Raw genomic sequence first — 7,337 nt, 5'->3', positions numbered from 1 at the left:
AGAAAGGAACGCCGGCGGGCGGGGAGGGGGAGCGAACCGGCAGAACGAGGACCGTCGACGGCAGGGCCGGCCGCAGCGGCACCCCCGCGGGAGACGCCTCACAAGGGACCGGGAGGCCGCTCGGGCGGCGACCGGGCACGCGAGCCAAGCCGGCGGGAATCACACTGCACCCAACCCGGAGCAGTCCCGCCACGCCCGCGGCACCGAGCCGACCCGAAACCAACGGACAACCCCCGGGAGCCCGAGGAGACGCCAGCCGACGCGAGAGAGAACCGAGGCAGACGCCGACGCCAACCGACGAAGACCCCCGCGTGGCAGCGGGTCCCAACGTCCGACGACGCGCCGGACGCGGCCGACCGCCGGTTCCCCCAAACAAGAAGTCCGCCCCCGAGAGCGAGGCCAACCCCGCGGTTCACGGACCCTCGAGAGCCCCGCGGAGGGGGGGGGGGGGGTAGGACGGCTCCCGCGATCTCCACCGGCCGTGGGAACGCTGCCGTGGAAGGGGGGACGAGGCGGCAACCGCAGACGCCCGAGAGCACGCGGCACGCACCACACGCGACACGACCTCGCCGCGAGAGTGGCCGGGACGTGGACGCGCGTGGGAGGGACGCACACGCGACGGAGGGCACGGGGGAAACGGAGGCGGGTGGGACCGGGAGCCCAGCGCCGCCCTTCCAAACCCACCCGTCCCGCGACGACCCCTCGCGGTGAGAGGGGGTACCGCGCACGCGGGCGTGTGCACGGCCCTTCCCCGCCACCTGCCACCAGAAACCCAATCTCCCCCACAAGCTCCGCACAGCGGCAGGTCGACAGAGCCCCGTCCCGCGTGATCCCTCCTCGTACTCGGAGCGGGGAGGCGCGGGTCGCGGTAGGCGAGAGAGCAAACGCTGCGCGCAGAAGGCTGAGGTCAGGGCGGGCAGCCGAGGGGACCATCCGGGAGAAGCCCCTCGGAGATCGTAAAGCCCTTTCCGAAGATAGCTAGAGAAGGCAAATTCCTCACTGAGGGCGGGACGAACCCAACACCGACGAGCAGCCAAGGGCTCCGTGCACGCAACGGGAAACGAGCAACAGGCGCGGGACAGAACGGGAAGGACCACGCGCCAGCTGGTGGGGGGTCTGCGGTATCGGCAAAGGTCTCTTTCTCCGGGGTCTTCTTGAGCATTCGCGGACCGGGGGGACCTGCGACAGGTCCCCGCCGAGGGCCAGGCCTCTTCAAGGCGCACACAAAGGAGGAGCCTTGACTTGAGGGAGTCCGGTCTTTAAAAAGGGCCAGCCGCGATCGCTCAGCACCACCCTAACCGCGCAGGGCCCGCGGGTGAAGGCACCAAAAACATAGGCACGGGGTGGGCGCTCACCCAACGGAAGGAGCCTTTTAACCGCACACTCAACTCCTCGACCCCCCCTTTTCTGTCACCGTGCAGAAAGCCGGCAACTAGGACAAGGGAAAGCGTAAAGGCACAAGCACCATGGAGCACAGGAGGCACGCCGGGGAGCGGGAAGCGCCACCGCCAACTCAGAAGCGGGCACCTTGGTGGTCAAAGCCCGGAACGCTCCAGGAGCACCGCAAGGCTCACACAAAGCAGGGCGCGTGCACACACCATTCGGGAAGGGTATGCACCGCAGCGGGTCTACCACCTTCCCCCGGCACGGGGGAAGAGGGCCGCGAAGCAGTGAACGGCGTGGGGGCAAGCGCCCCCGACACGTCCACAGGGACACCGCGAACCACAGCAACAAGTGTGCGCGGGTCAGCGCTCGTGCCGGACAGCCGCACCCCTGACTTCCACACACCACCCTGCAAAGGAATGGGGAGGAGAGACGAGGGGCCCGCTGGCAGAACGAGAAGAGCGGTCGCCATTCGCGCTGAATGACCATTCGCCATGAATGTCCGTCCCTCGCCTGGCGCGGCTTAGGCCCCGGCCCGAAGAGAACGCGGCAGCACCACATCGATCCAACGGGAGCGAGACACGCCATGCATCGGGAACAACGGGCGTGAGAGCTTTCTAACACGCACTGGACGGGAATACGAGCGAGAAGAGCGAGAGAGAGCACGGGAAGAAGTCGCTAACACTGCCACACACACACAAAAAAAAAAAAATTTACCCTTCTCGAGGGCGAAAAAAAAGGAAGCGTTGCACTCGGGAGGCACGTGGCGTGGAAGAACGGGACTCAACGGGCAGCGGAGGTTCGGGAACTCCTTCAAAAAAAATAAAAATAAAAAAAAAATAAAAATAAAAAAATAAAATCCCCTTCGAAGGAGAAAAGGTGCAACTCGGGAGGCACACAGCAGGAAAGAAAGGGACACACCACCAAGCAGCGGAGGTTCGGGAACTCCTTCCAAAAAACAAAAAAAAAAAAAAAAAAAAAAAAACAAATAAAAAAACCGGTCGGCCGCAGAGGAGCACGCCAGGGGGTCACTAGCACCAAACGGGAAAACCCTTCCAGTCGCACTCGGCACCAACGACTCCTACCGGTAACGGACGACAACCACCACGGGGAAATCGGGAACGCCTGACACGCGGGACGGTTGTCATAAAGCTGCCCCAGAGAGCACAGGCAAGCAAGCACGGGAAAGCAGGAAGCGCGTACTCATGGGGGGGACGCTAAGCTTCAAGCATCGAAGAGGCCCATGCGCAGAAGAAAAGAGCTAGGGCTGGACAAGCAAACAGCCTTGGTGCAAGCCTCTTCCAACGTCCTTTAATGACAAAAAGAGTCAAAAGGACAGCGTGTCAGCATATATCTCCAGGTACAATAAGGACAGATAGCAAAGATGAAAAGTGTAAAAGACACAGGGATAAACATGACAGGCCACACGGAACGTCTGGAAGTCATGTTCGGTGACGTGTCCCCAAGAGGTCCCCATGTAGAAAGAGAACCGGACCGCAAAGGAACAACTGGTCGACCTTAGAACCCTGAGTGCTCACAGACCGAGGAGGCCATGGTAGATAGCCTGGAACACAGCTTCCCCTCGGCCTCAGAAGTCCATGCTCCCGCTGGCAGGGACCGGGGAGGATCCTGGAAAAAATAAAGTCTCGGAGGCGCCCCCTAGCCGGGACACCTCGGCTCGGAGGCCGGGGACACAGCACCCTCTCGGCCTCAGAGGTCCAGGCTCCCGCTATCAGGGACCGAAGGGACTCCTGGAAAAGAAAAAAAAAAAATCCGTGGCGCCACCTAGCCGGGCCACCTCGGCTCGGAGGCCGGGGACACAGCACCCTCTCGGCCTCAGAGGTCCAGGCTCCCGCTATCAGGGACCGAAGGGACTCCTGGAAAAAAAAAAAAAAAAAAAAAACTCCGTGGCGCCCCCTAGCCGGGCCACCTCGGCTCGGAGGCCGGGGACACAGCACCCTCTCGGCCTCAGAGGTCCAGGCTCCCGCTATCAGGGACCGAAGGGACTCCTGGAAAAAAAAAAAAAAAAAAAACTCCGTGGCGCCCCCTAGCCGGGCCACCTCGGCTCGGAGGCCGGGGACACAGCACCCTCTCGGCCTCAGAGGTCCAGGCTCCCGCTATCAGGGACCGAAGGGACTCCTGAAAAAAAAAAAAAAAAAATCCGTGGCGCCACCTAGCCGGGCCACCTCGGCTCGGAGGCCGGGGACACAGCACCCTCTCGGCCTCAGAGGTCCAGGCTCCCGCTATCAGGGACCGAAGGGACTCCTGGAAAAGAAAAAAAAAAAAAAAAAACCGTGGCGCCCCCTAGCCGGGCCACCTCGGCTCGGAGGCCGGGGACACAGCACCCTCTCGGCCTCAGAGGTCCAGGCTCCCGCTATCAGGGACCGAAGGGACTCCTGGAAAAGAAAAAAAAAAAAAAACTCCGTGGCGCCCCTAGCCGGGCCACCTCGGCTCGGAGGCCGGGGACACAGCACCCTCTCGGCCTCAGAGGTCCAGGCTCCCGCTATCAGGGACCGAAGGGACTCCTGGAAAAGAAAAAAAAAAAAAAAAACTCCGTGGCGCCCCCTAGCCGGGCCACCTCGGCTCGGAGGCCGGGGACACAGCACCCTCTCGGCCTCAGAGGTCCAGGCTCCCGCTATCAGGGACCGAAGGGACTCCTGGAAAAGAAAAAAAAAAAAAAAACTCCGTGGCGCCCCCTAGCCGGGCCACCTCGGCTCGGAGGCCGGGGACACAGCACCCTCTCGGCCTCAGAGGTCCAGGCTCCCGCTATCAGGGACCGAAGGGACTCCTGGAAAAGAAAAAAAAAAAAAACTCCGTGGCGCCCCCTAGCCGGGCCACCTCGGCTCGGAGGCCGGGGACACAGCACCCTCTCGGCCTCAGAGGTCCAGGCTCCCGCTATCAGGGACCGAAGGGACTCCTGAAAAAAAAAACTCCGTGGCGCCCCCTAGCCGGGCCACCTCGGCTCGGAGGCCGGGGACACAGCACCCTCTCGGCCTCAAAAGTGTCTATGGTCCCGCTGGCTGGGACCGAAGGGACTCCTGGAAAAGAAAAAAAAAAAAAAAACTCCGTGGCGCCCCCTAGCCGGGCCACCTCGGCTCGGAGGCCGGGGACACAGCACCCTCTCGGCCTCAAAAGTGTCTATGGTCCCGCTGGCTGGGACCGGAGAGGAGGGAAGAAATAAAAAAAATAAAATAAAATAAAATAAAAAATTTAAAAAAAAAATTGGAAAAAAAAAAAATCCGGGACGGGGCCCAAGCCTTCTGGTCGACCTCATCCAGCTGCCACCAACCCCTCCTTGTGTCCCAATAGGTCGTACAGCCACCCTCCTCCCCTGAAGTTCTCCAGGTACAACCTCCTAGCTAGAGATGGTCCCCAGACAGGACGGCGTCTCCGTCGCGCACCCGCCTGCTTGCCTGTCACCCTCTCACCCTGGCCGGCTCACCACAGGCACTTCCCCGTCCTTTGTCACCAACCGGGGGACAGGAGCGTTGCGGAAACTTGTCGCCACTAGGTGTCGCCCGACAGCGATCTCGATCAAGCAAACCAATACAGACTGTCACGCGCCGCCGCCGCCACACACACTCATTCCGTCTCTCCAGAGTGACCTCCCTAGCTCAGGGGGACACTCACCCACGCACAACGGGGCAGGTACCCACCACTTCTCCCGAATGGCACAAACGGTCCCGGTTGTCCCGCCGGAACACAGTGAACGCGGGATGGACTCGGGGCCAACCCCCTCAGGCACCCAGAAAAGGAAAGTAGGACGGAGCGGTGAAAACAGGCCACCTCTAAGTGAAAGGACATGCACTCTCGAATCGGTTAACAATTAGCAAGGAACAGGCACAGTTAGGAAAAGGGAGCGTCCAAACTCCGGCGTGAGGGGAGGGTGGCGGCGACCTCAGTTCCACACCATTTTTAAATGGCTCACTCATTTTTAAAACCCTCCACCGATCCCGATGGGGGGAGGGGGGGGTTGTTGTTGTTCTCTGTTCCTCGCTGCCACCGCCAGCCGGCACTCACCAAACCACACACCTGCCACCCTCTTTGGAAGACTAAACACAGAGAGTAAATTAAAAGAATGGTGGAATGATGGTGGAATGGTTAAAATTCCCGTGATTTGTTTTCACTCTGATCAAAACATACTTATTTTGTGCATTTGCATTCCCTTGTTCACACGTGCCTCTGTGTGTGTGGTGGGGGGAGGGAGGGAGGGAGGGAGGGAGGGAGGAGAGAGAGAGAGAGAGAGAGAGAGAGAGAGAGAGAGAGAGAGAGAGAGAGAGCCAATTTAAAAAATAAAAACATGGTTAAATACAGCCACTTTGGGAAGATTGCTAGAGAGAATGCAGTCCAGAGTATGGAGGCCAGAGCTCTGGACGCTCTAGACCACAGGTCTCCCATCTCCCATATACCAGGCACCCAGCACCACCATCCCTACTTTGTTTGTTTGTGCGTTTGTTTGCTTGCTTGTTACATTAGTTTCATCCCAAGTTAATAATTATATATTTTTTTTCTATGCACGTATTTAGTTGTGGCAGGGGAACTCCTTCTTTAGGACAGGCAGACTTAGCTAGTTAGTTAGCCAGTCAAAAGTACGTAAAAAATTTATATCAACATAAATATCATTCACTAAGAAATCCTATCTGAAGAAAAAGAAAGAAAGGAAGAAAGAAGGAAGGGAGGGAGGGAGGGAGGGAGAGGGAGAGAGAGAGAGAGAGAGAGAAAGAAAGAGGAAAACTGGCAGACTTAGTTTTAGTGTTTTTGTTATTGTTTATTCAAGATATTGTTTCAGGGCTGGAGAGACGGCTCAGCGGTGAAGAGCACTGACTGCTCTTCCAGAGATCCTTAGTTCAAATCCCAGCAACCACATGGTGGCTCACAACCATCTGTAATGGAATCCTCTCCTTGTGTGTTGAAGACAGTGACAGTGTGCTCATAAAATAAATAAACAATAAAAAATATGTTTGAAGATTAAAGAAAAAACTCTCTCTCTCTCTCTCTCTCTCTCTCTCTCTCTCACACACACACACACACAAATAAACTCTGTAATAAAAATCAATGTGACTTCATGATCAAACTTCTATAGTCAATAGGACTAGAGAGAACACATGTCTGTAAAATAAAAGCAGAACCTTTTCTGCTTTGTTTTGTTTTGCCTCAAGGTACGTTTCTTTTGGTATAGCCCAGGCAGTCATGGAACTTGCTCCGTAGACTTATCTAGCCTCAAGCTCACAGAGGTCCACTCTGCCTGCCTCGGCCACCCACACAGCTCTCTCTGCTGACTATATGTCTGCATGCCAGAAGAGGGCACCAGAACCTAGGAGGACACACCACATGGCTCCTGAGAATCCAGGTTTTGACTTTAAAAAAAAAAAAAAAAAAAAAAATTCTGACAGCATAGAGGGTAGATATCTGCCTGCCAGGCTCTTCTAGTGCTGTTTAAGGTGGGGTAATAGCCATGTGAAGGAGACAAGGGGAGAGGAAAAATCGATTGGATGAGTAGTGCTGCTGAGATTAAGGAACACACACACACACACACACACACACACACACAGAGAGAGAGAGAGAGAGAGAGAGAGACAGAGACAGAGACAGAGACAGAGACAGAGACAGACAGAGACAGACAGAGACAGTAAGACAAAGAGACAGAGAGAGAGAGATGACAGAGGGACACACCGAGGGAAAGACATCAGGACCAGCTGAATTTCTCAAGAAAAGAAAAGAAGAGAAAGGAAAAATGTTTTCTATATACACAAATCTGTATACATGATTTGTTATAGTGTCCCATTTGGGCACTTTGGATTCAACTGTGGATGGTTGGCAGCCAGCTTGGCTGACACCTGACCTCACCAAGATGGAAGCAGCCGGCCATTAGCCCTGATGTTCCAGGTCACTTCTGTTTCTCCCTTTCCCAGCCTCTAGGGAAACAGAACTTAATTAAACTCAGTTTGCACGTG

At 56.7% G+C, this 7,337-nt stretch overlaps 1 long non-coding RNA gene across 2 annotated transcripts in view; it reads right to left on the bottom strand.

The window, feature by feature from the left end:
• LOC147997537 (uncharacterized) overlaps positions 1 to 5,338 on the bottom strand; it is an 18,652-nt gene extending 13,314 nt beyond the window's left edge. The window contains exon 1 of one of the 2 annotated variants that reach the window (XR_015647755.1): positions 5,040 to 5,338. This is a non-coding gene — a long non-coding RNA (uncharacterized LOC147997537). Of the gene's footprint in view, positions 1 to 5,013 lie in introns of both variants that reach the window. The other variant, XR_015647756.1, reaches the window with a different exon arrangement.
• Positions 5,339 to 7,337: the final 1,999 nt, after the last annotated feature.

The sequence above is a fragment of the Rattus norvegicus genome, unplaced genomic scaffold, assembly GCF_021556685.1.
Source record: "Rattus norvegicus strain SHRSP/BbbUtx unplaced genomic scaffold, alternate assembly SHRSP_T2T unassigned-0000115, whole genome shotgun sequence".
In the NCBI taxonomy this organism is placed as follows: domain Eukaryota; kingdom Metazoa; phylum Chordata; class Mammalia; order Rodentia; family Muridae; genus Rattus; species Rattus norvegicus.
Note: the sequence above shows the minus strand (reverse complement) of the source record. Positions and strands in the feature narration are given on the sequence as shown.